This window comes from Lontra canadensis, unplaced genomic scaffold (assembly GCF_010015895.1).
Source record: "Lontra canadensis isolate GAN:19392208 unplaced genomic scaffold, GSC_riverotter_1.0 scaffold7, whole genome shotgun sequence".
NCBI lineage: Eukaryota > Metazoa > Chordata > Mammalia > Carnivora > Mustelidae > Lontra > Lontra canadensis.
Genome location: NW_022631001.1, coordinates 11,965,416 through 11,981,301, shown reverse-complemented (window position 1 = coordinate 11,981,301; position 15,886 = coordinate 11,965,416).

The window sequence follows — 15,886 nt, the reverse complement described above, 5'->3', positions numbered from 1 at the left end:
TGGAGCTCAGTTTCCACAACCACAAAATGAAAATAAGACTATCTGCCTCCTAGAGTTGCTGGTACAAGTCAATAAGATGCCAGTAAGATGCCAAACCTATAGCAGGTGCTGATGGCAGTTATTTTTTTAAATATTTATTTATTAAAGATTTTATTTATTTATCTGACAGACAGAGAGAGATAGATCACAAATAAGCAGAGCAGCAGTCAGAGAGAGAGGAGGAAGCAGGCTCCCTGCTGAGCAGGGAGCCCGATGTGGGGCTCGATCCCAGGACCCTGAGATCATGACCTGAGCCAGAAGGCAGAGGCTTAACCAACTGAGCCACCCAGGTGCCCCTGATGGCAGTTATTAATAGCAAGTGAGGGACAAGCTTTTCACACCACGTTCTCCGATATAAATACCAGGGACCGGCATCCTATCTTGTCAGCTTTCTGTCCCCTCCGGGGGTAACTCAGAAGCTTTGCTCCTAATCGGCACACAGCAAAGGTGTGCAGAATTGCCCTGGTTTGCGTTTTATGGAATGCTCAGACAGGTAGCCATCCTTCTTCAGTTTCCACCCACGCAGGGACACACCAGGCAGATCATATCTAACAAGTAAGCCAAGTGTTCTACCTGCTTCAAGTATTGGCCAACACCATGGCTTCATTTTGCAGGGACGGGAGTTCATAGACCTGAGGGGCCTCCGCCCTTCTTCGAGCTTGAAAAATGAGTGATAATTACAAAGACCCTCCCCAGATCTAAATTCCTGGCTCTGTAGATCTCAAGACAAGTTTGGTCGGGGCACGGAGGTGGTAGAGGAAACAAGGAGGGGGTAGAAGTTTGAGACATAACGTGAGCCCAGCCCTCGCTGTTGGGCCTGACCCAACTGCTTCACAGGCCCCGGCCTGTCTTCCCAGCCTCATCCCCGCTGAGTCATCCCCCCCCCCCCACCTGCTCTTCTCTGCTGATCAGGAGCACGTCAGAACACCAAATGGTGAGATTTTTACTGTGTAGGGCAGCAGACCAAGACCCAGATTTTTTGAGATGGAAGCCTATAAAATTGGGTGAGGAGAGTGGTCTTTAAGACCAAAAAAAAAAAAAAAAAAAAAAATTAAGGAACAGTTCCTGAAGCTTCAGCCTCCCTGCCTCTCCAGGGGGCAGGCGATCCCTCCATCAGGGGCAGTGGGCAGCCAGAGACAGCAAGCTCCCTGGCTAGACAGGAAGTATGGCAATTTGTTTCCAGAGTCATTCATTTAGGTCTCATGACAGTTCTTCACAGTGGGAAGAAATTACTCTTGGTTTTTATTTTTTAAATCTTTTAGACTAAAGCGGCTCGGTGAGCTTGCCAGGCAAGCAGCCCCGTGAAATCCCGAAAGACCCCAAGTAAAATGAGGGAACTGGGTTGCAAGATCCCTGGAGCACACTGCTGACTCGTGTGTCAGAACTCTGGGCCTTTTGGACACCTTCCTGCAGGAGTGACGCCCCAGATGATTCTAATCACCCCCACAATGGCACCATTCCCTGAGCTGTGGCGTTGTCTCTCCTGCACTCCATCTGCTCCCCCCACCCAACTAGGACATTTGGGAAAAGGCTGTGGAAGGGCCGTTTCAAAACAAACACTGTGGTTCCCTTCCGGTTTCATGGCTCCATTCTCTCCTCAGCTGCTCCACATTGGCCCCCGAGGTATGGGCTCTCCAAGCACATTTTTGGGATGGCAAACCTTTCTGTGCTCCCTTGTTTTGCTTTGAACTTTTCTTCCCTAAGAACTAGGCTGCAAGCCAGGAGCCAGGAATTTGAAGGCAGAATATCAGCTAGATTCAGGCTAGAGTGGCTTTAAGTGAAAAGGACATTAGCCAACAGGTCAACCATCCTTGCCTCCTATCCTCCCTCTACCCCCAGATTATGAGACTCCATAAGAACCCATCTGCCCCGACCGAAGAATCCGTCTGCCTTGGATATGGTGGGACTCTCCAGAAGGATGCCTGGCTTCATGCCGGACAAGTCAGCTCTCCTTCCCTCCAGAGAGAATGTCTGGGGTTGTGCCATGTGGCTCCTCCCAGCAGCTACCCAGTACCATGGAGACCCATTTTCCACAGAAGCTCTTAAAGCATCTCTAGTGATGCTTTGATAATCTTACTACCCTCAAATTGCTACACCACAGCACGCCCTCTCCTGAAGAACAGGAAGGGAGATGACTCAAGTCTGTAAAAGCTCTAGGAGACCATGCAGTGCTCAGAATTCAGGCATGGAATGGCCTTCCAGAAAGCACTGAGTCAGATTTCTCTAGATCTCCGTTCCCCTGCTATCCAACAGGGTGCATATTCTTGCACATATTCAGTGGTAAAACTAATTGAAACGATTGGAAATTGCTTTGCAAACATAAACATGAAGGCTGCATGTTTCCCTCCCCAGGCTATTGCATGAGGTGAGTCCCTTAAAAGTTACCTTGTCTGCCTTCACTGGTAAGAGAGCGGTAGGGAGTTACTCATTAGTTCATATGGCTCTTCATGATTGCTCTTGAAGAATTACCTAAATAAATTCAAGGTAGGGTAACAAAGACTCTGTTGGAGGAAAGGTAAGGTAATTTTTCTTTGATTAATGCAAGCAATATATCTTCTGAAAAAGGCCTGTAAGAGACTACCATAGAATTTATCATCCAAACAGGGACTCTTGAGAGTGAAAGGGGGACCTATTAATAATTACACCAAACCACAGAAACAAGCCAGGACTGTCCAAAAGAATGTTTATTCCTGAAGCAGAGGGCTAGAGCTCTCAAGTGAGACCCACAACCAAGAATGACATTTGAAAAATCTCTTAAAGCATCATTTTAATAAATAGTTGGGGCCAAGGTAAGGCTGAGCTAATTTCTCGTTCTCTTCCAAGAGGTCCCCTTTTATCTACTAGCTTGTCAGAAACGTGTACTTACTTGGAATGGGAGTTATTCCAGTATTGACTCAGGACTGAGCAGGTCCCTGGAAGTAGGCAACCATTTTCACATTATTTGGAGAAAGGGCAAGATGGGTTCTGTACGGAAAGTGCTTGAAATGAATACATGTCAGTCTATGAGAATTTTGATGTTGGACTTTTTACCCAGAGAGAAAAACTATAATGGGATATTTACTGGTTATCATCAGAAATTGGTTGCAGGTGAGTTTTTGAAGCCACCATTCAGTTTGGACCGAGAAAAGCAGATTATGTGCTAAGCCATTTTCAGCAGATTTATTACCAGCTAAACTTATATGCTAAAGCTACACACATTTGACTTGCTTTCAACAGACGGGGGCTGAGCTGGGATTCATTTTCCTCATAACCCACCCAATATGGACAAGTATAAATGGCCTATGGAATGGCCAAAAGGCAAGCGTCTGAGAAAAGGGAGCAAAATGATTCAATATAACTCAAGAGTTTCAACTGTCCTGTACCATGCACCAAGCCCTTTATCTTATTTAAGCTTCACATCCAAACTGTTGGTAGGTATCCCCACTTTGTAATGAGGGAAATGGGGATCCCAGAATTTAAATGATTTGCCCAAAGTGACGGAATGAAATTTGTAACTCATGATTCCTAAATCCCTGCTTTTCCTACTCTACACATTCCTATGGCATGCGGTAAAATCAAGATCCAGATTTCTCCAGCTTTGTTTCTTCTATTATACCAGATATCGAAGCCATAAAAAAGAGGGGAGGGGTGATTCTCTTTCTGTTTTTACAAAGTCCTAAGTATGGAGGGAAACATCCAATAAAGGAGGAAAATAAAAATGTATGCTTTAACCATGAAGGATACATGGCACCCTCCCTCACCAAGCCAGGCACAAAGACAGCACTCCATTTGGATGCCATGCTATCCCTCTGTGGGCATGACCTGGTCTAGCAAATGTAGAGAGCATAAAACAAGGAGCCTTACATCTGATGCTCTCAGAAAAGACAGTAGTTTAATAACACTCAGGATCTCCTGGGAGTGGAACGCCCAGCCCATAACAAGTGGGGATACAGGGACTGGTATGGTCTCACTCAGAGGATAACTCAAGAAAATTTACTGACAAGAGGACTGATCAAAGAATATTTATGTGCAAAATACCATAACAGAATTGTTTTGAGGGGCAGGGGCGGGAATGGGATCTCAGATTTATCTACAAGAATGTCCCTACCATAAAATTTTACCATTTACATTGATGTGGATGGAACTGGAGGGTATTATGCTGAGTGAAATACATCAATCAGAGAAAGACAATTATCATATGGTTTCACTCATATATGGACTATAAGAAACAGTGCAGAGGATCATAGGTGAAGGGAAAGAAAACAAAATGGGAAGAAATCAGAGAGGGAGACAAACCATGAGAGACTTTTAACTATGGGAAAGAAACTGAGGGCTTCTGGGGGGGTGGCGAGTGGGGGGATGGGGTAACTGGGGGACGGGCATTAAGGAGGGCACATGATGTGATGAGCCCCAGGTGTTATACACAACTGATAAATTATTGGCCAAAACATCTGAAACTAATGACGTACAATATGTTGGCTGATTGAATTAAAAATAAAAATGTTCCTGCCATCAACATGTTTGCAGTCTGGTTAGTGTCGGTCAGCAGGCACACATATGGCCTTCTACCTCCCTTTCTGCCCCCTTCCCAGATCCCTTCCACTGGCTGCTTCCTTTCTCTGCTGCCCACTGCTCAACTGTGCTAGCCTCCTTCTGTGGGGCTCTGCTTTTTCCTGCCTGAGCCCATCCACTTTGGTGACAATGGAGCAAACAAGGCTATGGATTCAACTCTGGAATCAGACCCACTTACCTTGGTTTCACATTTGAACTTCATTGCCAAGCAGCAGTAGGACTTCCGTAAAGAAATGTAGCTTTGTAAACCTGTCTCTTCAGGTGTAAAATGAGGATAATCATTTCCACCTCCTGCAGTTTTCAGGACACCTGCATGAAATTGGGCTGTGAAGTGCCTTGCCTGGTGTTTGGCCCAGGATATGCACTGAAAAGCAAATGGTGTTAAACTATCAAACTTGCTGATGACTTCTAGATCTGTGTCTGAGACTCCAACCTCACTCTTGCATTCCATACCCTGTTCCAACAGCTTTGGGGGCATTTCTACCAGGCTCTCTGGAGGACATTTCAAAGTGCAGCATATGCAAAACTGAACACATTATCTACCCTAACAGACTTGTTCCTTTTCCTGTATTCCTGGTTTTGGTCAGTGGTTCCACCCTCCCCAAAGTCTACCAAGCCTGAAAACTCAGTCACGCTCGACTCCTCCCTCTGCATTACCCACACATCCCATCATCTGAGTCCTCTGATTCGATCTTGGACAAATTCCTGAGCTCATTTCTTCCACTCCACTCTGTCAAAAAACAGAGGAGAATATCTATTCAAAATTATTGAGGGCAAAGGAATTTTAAGCATTATGCAAAAGGCAGAATCATAAAAGGAGAAATGTTTTAAATGTGTATATATTAAAAATTCCCGAGGCAAGACGAATGGTAAGTGCAAATGGAGGAGAAATTTGCAACTTTTAAGACAGGCAAAAAGGGAATACACTTTATATATAAAGAGCTCTTATAAATTATTTTAAAACATCCAAATAGATAAAGGGATGGGATATAAATAAACAACCACCACACAAGAAAAATGAAAAGCCAGTAGTCACAGGAGCAGGAAAATTAAACAATGAGGTACCATTTTCCACTTTTTAAACAGACAAGTATGTTTTAATACTAAAAATACCCAATACTGACTGACACAAATGCAAAGAACGACATGGTCATTTGATCGTAGTGGGGCTATAATTTGAGAAAAAGCTGTTGGAGGGAAATGTGGTTATATGTATCAAAAACCTTAAAAATGCAGTGTTCTTTGACTGAATGATGCCATTTGTATGAATTTATGACAGCAAAATCATTAGAGGTTTGTACATATTTATTTTTTTATTCTATTTCTAGGAAGAAATCTTACTAGAATCCTTAATGGTAAAGCATACATCTTTACTAGTATATATTTCACTTCACAAATGCATATTATAGTGTTGCTTATCAGGGAACAAAATTAGAACTTCTCAAATGTGCATCGGGTTAAATATGATAATGCTATAAATATGTAATGACTCATCATATAAACTTTATAAAAAGGAGGTGAAAGAAAAATACTGAATGATTTGGAAAGGTGGTCATCATGTTTTTCACAATATTTTAAAACTGGAAAAAGTGATAAATAATTATTATACCCCATTTGGCATATCTATCTATCTAATTTCCATTTTATATATATATATATATGTAATATACATATACATATGTATATGTATATATGTGCACATATATACATATACATACATATACGTATATATGTATATATGTAATATATATATTACATGTATATTACATATATACATGTAATATACACACCAACAAGGTACGGAAAATTATCTATTTGTTATCAAAGATTATCTCTGGATGATAAGGTAACTGCTTTGCTGTATCACATTTTTTCCTACTTTTCTATGTATTGTTTTTACAGGGAACATTATTGATTTCAAAGGAAGAAAAACAATTTTTAAAATGCATGTACACTGCATGGGTCTTGGAGCAGGTTGGCCAGCAGCCCCATTCCAGGCTTCAGCCGTCATTGTGTAACAGCGTTTTCTAGGCTTCTCCCCCCGGTGCTGAGAATCGTCAGTGTTTTAGGTTTCAGTCTTTTTCCAGCCAACCTTTCTCATCCTGATTCCACTGATCTTATCAGTGCTGAGATGTTTGCCCTCCCCAAGGAACCACGGCCCCGTTTCATGGGTGGCATAATCAGGCCCACGCTCCAGAATGTCAGACGGGGTCCCCACGCTGTCCTGGAACCCCTGTCCCAGCAGCCCAGGCTCAGCTCACAGGGCATTGATGGAAGCCGTCCCCATAAGCTCCACCTGCCTGAAAGGAGGCATCATCTTTCCCCCAAAGTGATGGCCCTCCCAGACCTTCAGAGCCTCCTTGTCTCCTTCCTGCCCATGTCCCGCTCTTCCACTCCAACACCAGTTTGCTGATTTTTTCCCCCCAGACCTCTCCCATTCACCCTGTGCTTTCCACTTCAGTCCCTCTTGGCATCCCATCAAGTGGCTGCTTCCTCAGGAAATCTCCCTGGCTCTGTGTCTCCTTCTTAGACCCATCTGTCACCACTCTGAGATCAGTCTTCCTCAGAAATAATTTTTTACAGTAGGGCACACCTCTACTCACAACCTCAGAACTCATTTTATGTTTGAGAGGAATAAATTCGGTCTTATTTAGCCATTCCTGAGTGGTATTCTGTTCCATGCCACCAAACCAAATCCCAAATGATACACCTCTTGACATCCAGCAAGGTCCTCTCCTTCCTAGCACACATACGTAACAGCAGCATGTATGTACACCGTTCCCAGCTCTGAGTCCTACCAGAATTACTTTCGGAGATTTCCTTCCAATCTAGCCTACTGATCATGTATCTTACCAGCACCTTGGCACGGTACCTGCCATGTCACACCCGTGGGCTCTAGACAAGGTCTGTCTTCTTTCAGACCCAGCTGCATTTACTGTCCGGCTCATGGGGACGGTAAGGGTTTGAATGACAATGGAAAATATGAACCATGTGAGATCCTGTCTTACTGCCAACCACTTTGAGCCCTGGATGCAATAAGCCGCTTGTTTTTTTCTACAAGGAACTTACTCGAGCATTGCTACTGGCACCCACAGTAAGCAAGGGAAGGGAGGGAGTCCCATGACTGCTAGACTAGAAGTTTTAAGGACTGTGTTCCATATTTTACTCTGCCCCTAGCTCCCAGGCCAGCCTGGTTGCTTCACTCCACACCATCAGACCCCTCTAAATACCTTCTCTAAATGGATGACCTTCTCAAAGACAATCCAAGCACATACGTTAAGAGTCTTGAAAATAGGCCTGGGCATAATTACGCAACACACAGTAAATGCCTTTTAAGCTGTTGTACCTCTTTTAAGACTCCATCCTAAGAAATAATCAGGCTTTCAAAGATTTAAGCACAAGATTTTTAGTAGTAACATGAGTACCGATCAATAGAAGATTGGTTAAAAAGACAGCAGCATATCTACAAAATTTAATATTTGATAACTATTAAATATTTATACAAATATAAACATAAATTTACATTTATACAAATATAAATGCATTTGTAAAAAATATTTAGTGCCATGTAATGTTTTGGATATTTTTTGGAAAGAAGCAAACTATGAAATTACACACGGAACACATCTATGCTATCATCTGTCTGTTCACAACCCTCCTGGGAGCTTCCCAGGTGTAATCTGAAACCAGCCCCCACGCTTAGAGGTCAGGAAGAGAGGAACAGAGGCAGGCCACCCCAGGTGGGTAGGTGGCTATTCAAATAAGCAAAGGGAACTTATGTATAAGGCTGGTCTTGGGTGGTATGGATGAATGGATCCCCACACCTGCCCCCCACATCTGAGGAGTATATGAAGAGGTCCTAACCAGGTTCAGTCAGGTACCCTGTGCAGTCACTGTCAACAGTGTCTCATAACTATGTCAAGGCTATGCCCCTGGAGCAGCCTCTGAGAGCAGGAAGAGCAAGCAGAACCCTTGGTCCCAGGCTGGGGTAGGGGTTGGGGGATCCAAGTGGCCAGTGACATTCCCCCACATCATCCCAATCTTGCAAATATATGTACATGCTTATACGTAGAGCTGGCAGGAACCTTACCGAAATACTTATTTTTATTTACCCTTGGCATTTTGAAATTTCACAGTAATGCACCTTTGTTGATGTCACGAAGTAAGCTCATGCCCTTCATTTTGGCAGCAGCATGTTTGTAGTATTTCTTTGATAATTTGATCTTTTTTTAATCTTTTTGCAGTATCTTGAATTTTCTTTTAATCTAATTCTAAACTGTCATTATTAAGACGTTGTGGGGGTGGGGGGCGCCTGGTGGCTCAGTTGTTTAAGCCTCTGCCTTCGGCTCTGGTCATGATCCCAGGATCCCGGGATTGAGCCCCACATCGGGCTCTCTGCTCAGTGGGAAGCCTATTTCTCCCTCTCCCGCTCCCCCTGCTTGTGCTCCCTCTCTTGCTATGTCTCCCTCTGTCAAATAAATAAATAAAATCTTAAAAAAAAAATTTCTTTCCTAAATGTTTCATTCTTTTTGTTTATCTTACTTTCTAGAAGACTTGCTCAACTTGCTTTGCCAAGTGTTCCATTGAAAGTTTTTTATTAGCCACTACTTTTTTTAAATATGACAGCTTCTGAAAACATAAATATACACCTTGATCAATAAGCTCTCTTTGTTGATTTTTGTGAACAATTTCATAGCAGCTTCCTAAACATTATTGGAAAATTCACCAGCTCTCCCTACCCCGGCCCCACCACACTGGAAGTGTTGAGCACAGGAAATGTATGATGCCTGTAGATTTGCAATCTCTGACAACCCTTAGCCTCAGCAGTAACCGAGGAGTTTTGTGAAAGACCTAAACGATGGCCACTGGGGAGGGGGAATTCTTAAATTGCCTTGATCGACACTGGAGGACTGTTTCCTTGAACTAAGCTCACTTTGGGGCAAGTTAAGAGGTAGGGAAAACCAATAGTTTTTGCTGTTTTTCCCCCAGTTACCTAATAGCCCTCTTTATCTCAGAAGTTTGGGTTAAGAAGAACTCAAAGGAAAGAGAAAATATGAGCAAAGAGGAAGGATGGGAGTGTGCCTTTTTGTTGTTCTAAAAAAAAAAAGCAAAAACCTTTTAGCTCTGGTCCCTTTAGACTCCAGTCTACCCATTAGAGGCATTTGGAAATATGTTTCTATTGATAAGGGTTTGGATCTCAGATCTTTGTCAGCAGCTGGGTACTTACATCAGAAACTAGCCTCCCTCAGCCAGTTCCCACTGGAGAAGAGATACTTAGCTGGACAGCTGGGATCACCTCGCCCAGGTTAGGCCCCACAAACTGGCCTATGTTACAAGGAACTGAGCCACAAAGAGGACCAGAGGCCTCAAAGACATGTCCGTTGGGCTTCTCAGGCTGGTAATTCCATGATAAGGGAAAAAAAAGGAATAGAAAGAAGAGAAAAGGAAAAGAAGAGAAAGGAAAAGAAAAAAGAGAAAAGGGAAGGGAAGGGGAAAGGAAAGGGATAAGAAAGGAAAGGATAAAGAAGGGAAAGGAAGGGAAGGGAAGAAAAAGGCACCAGCTTCCTGGGCTGTTGGGTACCAGAAGGCTCAGGAAGTTCAGGGCTACAGGCATTCACAACTCCAGGGCTCAGCGGACTAGTGTTTACAACAGCTGTACAGAGGGAAGAAGGCCTCCTCCACTTAGTTTAGAAATCCTGGTGAAAGCCACTGCTGAGTGCTTTTTGAGGCTGCTTCCTTCATTCAGTGAAATAATTCTTCAACCAAGCCTTTACTACCGACTCATTAAAGTTAAGGTACCCCAAGGTAACCCAATCGAAGCACGTGACCTTGATGAACACATCCACCAACATTCTCAGCTGTTCTGGGATAAAATCTGTTCATCTCCAATGAGCACCTCTTGGCTGTGCTGACAGGAGATCTTTCTGGAGGGCAATAGTTTGATCAGCTGAATGACTCCTGAGTCACTCCACAGTACCTCAGTTTACTCTAGGTTATGTATTGTTATTTAAGGTTTTCCAGTTTGTTAATTCTCTTCCACCTAGGAAAACTTTGCATTGCAAGAACTTTTCTTGAGCCCTTTTAAAGCCGTCCCCTTGGAGAACAACCATCAGAAAGCAAACTCCTGATGCAGCCCCATCGCCACCCCCATCAGGGTCACGGCCTCTCCGATGAACAGCCTGGTCTTCCAGCTCCTGGTATGCAAGGCTGGCATTCTTTCCTACTGATACAGACTCCTGAGGCTCAGCCTGGGGGATTAGACAGCCCCTTGCCCTCCAGAGAAAAGGGCCAAATAAATAATAATTGAAGATGAAAGGGATTTTCACAGTTTCAACTGAGGCTAAGAAGATTACCTGTATTCTAACCCTAATCACAGTGGTAGCTTTATTGCCACTGGGGTTCACGGTGAGGTCACAAGTCACTGGCAGCAAATAGGGGCCTTGGAAGAGCAAGTTATGTATCAATGTGCATTGTCTGCTATTTGCTAATTAACTAGTGCTGCGTGGCATTTATTATACAGTGAAGTTAGCAGAACTAGGAAAAACAAGATTTGGGACACTGGGCTGAGGGGCATTACTGAAAAGCCTGTAATTATGGGTCCCAGCAAGAGAAGTGACAGCCATCTTGGCTGAGAGAAGGAACGTGTTTATGTAGCCAATCCCTGGGACACACAAGCAGGGAGGCCAATGGGAACTCTTAATTTTGCATTTGTGGCTCTTCAGATGCCACTGAAAAAGACAAATTATTTGGTCTCCTCTCAGCTCTACAACTCACCTGCCGTGTGACTTTGTGCTGTCCTTGGATCTCTCTGAGCCTGGGATTCTTTAGCAGTAAATGTGATGAGTATTATCTGCCCTCCCTCGTTGTAAAAATCAAATTGGATAAATGACTGAGCAATTATTTAGGAAATTAAAGAGATTACTATACAAAAGGTGTTATGATTTCTCAGTACTCCTGTTGCCCACACTATAAAACTGAAGGAACTCTGCTATAAGACCAAATATTAATATTCTACTCTAAGACATTTATTATAGGGTAAGAAAACTTTATTATCCAGGCTATTAAACTAAAAGACCAAAAGAATTCAGCCTCCAGAAAGCATCACTGAACATGGCCAACTAGAAAACTCCTCTAGCCCCTCTAAAAGTCTGTGATCCATGTTGCTGTTGCTTCGAGCAGACCTGAGTTCAAACCTTGGCTCTCCTACTCATTATCTGTATGATCTTGGGGAAGTCACTTGGCAAGGGGTCTTGGAGCTTTCATGTCTGTATCCACTATGTAAGGCAAGCCTATTCTTTTTTATGGCTGAATCATACCATTATCCCCTTTTGGTTCTGAGGGAACTCAGGCTGAGAGGCTAAGTTCTTCCTCCAAAGCCACACTAGGTGTTAATACTTGCATTGGGATTTAAACCCAGAACAGTCCAGGTCTGACATATTCATGCTTACTGTGAAGCAATGATGCATAATCAAAAGAGCACATGGTAGATATTTGCTAAGTGCAGGCAAAGTGTACTGGTTGCAGGTGTGCACCCAGGAGCCAGACTGCCTGGCTTCACTCTGGCCCTGCCATTCATCTGCTGCGTGACCAAGAGCAGGATACTTAATCTCTCTGCCTCAGTTTCTTCTCCTGTAAAATGAAGAGAAAAGTAGTATAACTTCGTCAGGCTGAGTACTAAGTTAATGCATATAAAACTCAGTCATTTAAACCTCTGACTCTTGATCTTGGCTCAGGTCATGATCCCAAGTCCTGGGGTTCAAACCCGGGTGGGATCCCGCATCTGGACCTACCTTGAGCCCCACGACCAACCAGCCAACCAACCAGCCCCACCCTCAGCCCAGTGTCAAGCCCTGTGTGGCCCTCTGCCCTCAGCAGGAAGTCTGTTTGATGATTCTCTCCTTCCATCTCCCTCCCTCTACCCATACACACTCTCTCTCAAATAAATCTTTTAAAAAACTATATAATCATTGCTTAATAGCAATAATTTTCTGAACTTCTTCTCACCAATCTGTACTATACATGTATTATTCTCTACTTTATGAAGGGGCAAAATGTGGTCACTAAAAAGGAAATTTATTTTCTTTCTTTTTATTTACCACACTGAGACATATAGGGATTATTTTTATTTTTTTTTTTAAATTATACATTCATGGGGCGCCTGGGTGGCTCAGCAGGTTAAAACCTCCACCTTTGACTCAGGACATGATCCCAGAGTCCTGGGATCGAGTCCCATGTCGGGCTCTCTGCTCAGCGATGAGCTTTCTTCCCTTCCTCTCTCTGCCTGCCTCTCTGCCTACTTGTGATCTCTGCCTGTCAAATAAATAAATAAATAAAAATCTTAAAAAAAAATTATACATTCATACAAGTACATTTTCAAGAAGTGTGGAAAATACAGAAAGTAAAAAAAATAAATCATTCACAATTTCTTCAGCTAATAATCACTGCCAACATTTTACTGCATTGTATTTTGTTACTTATTTCTGTGTTAATTTCTCTAGAATGTACTTATGTGTAGATATGTAAATACAGTTATAACAATATCATACAGGTATCTTGATTTCTAATTGAATTCTAATTGTTTACACAATGGGGATTTCCTTTTCAAGCATTATGAAATGTATTTTTTCCAAACAGTCATCATCCATTGTCCCTTAAAAGTGTATTTAAGATAACAAGAAGGAAATTATCAGTTTTGAACCCAAATAAAGCTTTCTGGTTATAACATCACTACAGTTAGTGAGATTTTCCTATTTTTAACCCCATATGTATGAAGTGATATATCACAGGAAATGTTAAGAAAATATCATTTCCGTTTTCAAAAGATAATAAAACATCTGTGGGTTTGGGTTTTTTTTTTCCTCAAAGTGAGATAGGGGGTAATAAAAATAGTCTTCTTGAGCTATATAAATTATCTTTCAGATATTTTGGGAGTTCATCCAAAATGCAAATTTCACAAAAAAAAATGTGGTCTTTGAACGTAATTTTTAGCATTTGCAACTTTGCTCTAATTATACTTAGCACTTAGCACTTCTTATCTTAAGAGCATCAAAGCATTTCACACATCTTAATAAAGACTCAAAGCTTTTTTTAACTAAAGATTTAATCTTGAGTGATATGCAACAAAGAAAATCTATAAAAATATCCTTTATATGATGCTACATGTAATATATGGTTAGATTCAATTTCTAGAGCACTAAAATAAAGGCTCTATTTCAAAATAAATACTATAGCAAATGGAATCAAACAAACCCCCTTATTTTCATTTTTTATCTATGATAATTACTACCAAAATGAAAGATTCAAATAGTAAGTATTTGTCAAGTATAGTCAATTAGGTAAATAAATAGATTTTTTAAAAACTTTACTAAATCCTCATGCTTTTCCATCTTGCATATAAAAATATTTGCAATATTTCAGGTACATTTGAAAGAAGATATAATTTTTATTACTATGGTTTACAGTTTGATACATACTTTTATTATCTACTTTATTGGTCATATTTTTAGGTCTTTTTAGTCTTGCTATTTTTGTCCTTTTGATCTGCCTTGAATTACAAAAGGTATATATTTTTTTCTTTTTCAAAATGTATATTAAAAGCATCTCTTTTCACAAAAATAAATACAAAAATAATAAATAAATAAATACAAATAAAATGTTTTCCACTGTTGAACTGCCAATATTGCATCACCACACGCACACACCGATTTTCAGCTGCTCCTCCAGAGTTCCCTGGGTGCCAACCCTAGTCCCCCTGTGGGTTCCCATTTCCACTCCAACAAGATGAAAGGAGCTATCATGAACCAGGGGAAACTTGCCAAACTGCAAGTACAGGAAGGGAACCACTCACCCAAAGAAGTTGGTTCACAGACCAGCTATGGCAGATGATAAAAATTTCAGTTCTTCCTAAAGAAGTTAGGGGGAAATGATATTTCTTGGTATTGAAGGAGTGAACAGGTTCCCAAACCAAGGGACAGGATCCCCCTTCACAACCCTAAAGTTTGGGCATCCCTCACAGGAAGGCTTTCACCATTCCAGACCATGCTGAAACAGAGCAGCTAATGAATGCTACCCAGTATCTCCATGGTTGGTGTAGACAGTCTGGCCAGTTTCAGAAGACTGGCGGAAGCTCTGCCCAATCTGTGAATTGTTAGGAAAAGCACCACTTGCTACCAGAGAGGGGATTAGGGTGAAGTTCCAGATCTTGTGGAGAATTTTGATGAAGCTTCCAAGAACGGAGCAAACTGAACTGAGTCAACTTCTGAAGAAGATAAAACTTGAAGTTACTGGGAGCTGTTGTTTTATAGTATGATTGCTTTTAAAAATATTGTTCATGGATCTGATAAAATCTAGATCTCTAATATTTTGGGGGGGAATTTTTATTTTTAATTTTTTATCAATTATTTTTATTAACATATAATGTATTATTTGCCCCAGGGGTACAGGTCTGGGAATCATCAGGCTTACATATTTCATAGCCATCACCATAGCACATACCCTCCCCAATGTCCATAAGAGATCTCTAATATTTTTAAGCCCTAGCTCTTTGGACACTGTAGCTCTTTCTAGTTTTGGGCTTATATGCACTTAATTCTTTGCAGGTAATTAAACTGAAGAAGCCTGGGAGTAAAGGTTTATTTTTTTGTTTTGTTTTAAAGGTTTTATTTATTTGACAGAGAGGGAGCACAAGAAGAGTGAGCAGCAGGCAGCGGGAGAGGGAGAAGCAGGCTCCCTGTTGAGCAGGGAGTCTGATGTGGGGCTCGATCCCAGGACCCTGGGATCACGACCTGAGCCAAAGGTGGATGCTTAGGCAACTGAGCCACCCAGGTACCCCAAGGGAATGAAGTTTGAAACAAAGTTAATTAAGTTCTTTGCCTAGTAATACATACATACATACATACATACATACATAAAATCTTTTCCCCTGTCATTTTTTAAAAAATAGTTTCCCAGCCCTCTGTCATTACTAGTTTGGATATCTAATTGCTCTTTCTCAGCAACATCTGTAAGATACACCTGAAAAGTTGCACTGGCCAGCCTCCCAGTTGGACAGTGATAGGTACTTCTGGTGTCAGAAAAAGAAACTATGCAGTGGTCTAGGAAGGGAAAAACATACAGATCTCATAGAGTATTTTTATTTATACCCTTGATTAGATTGTTCAAAGAATATATAATCTGGAGCATTTGTGCTAAGGAATATCTGTAAGAATTTCAATGTAATCTTAGAGAATGACAATTAGCATGTTTACCTGGAAAGGAAGTTTTGAAATTAGGAAGCTGGGAAGATAGGAAAGAAAAT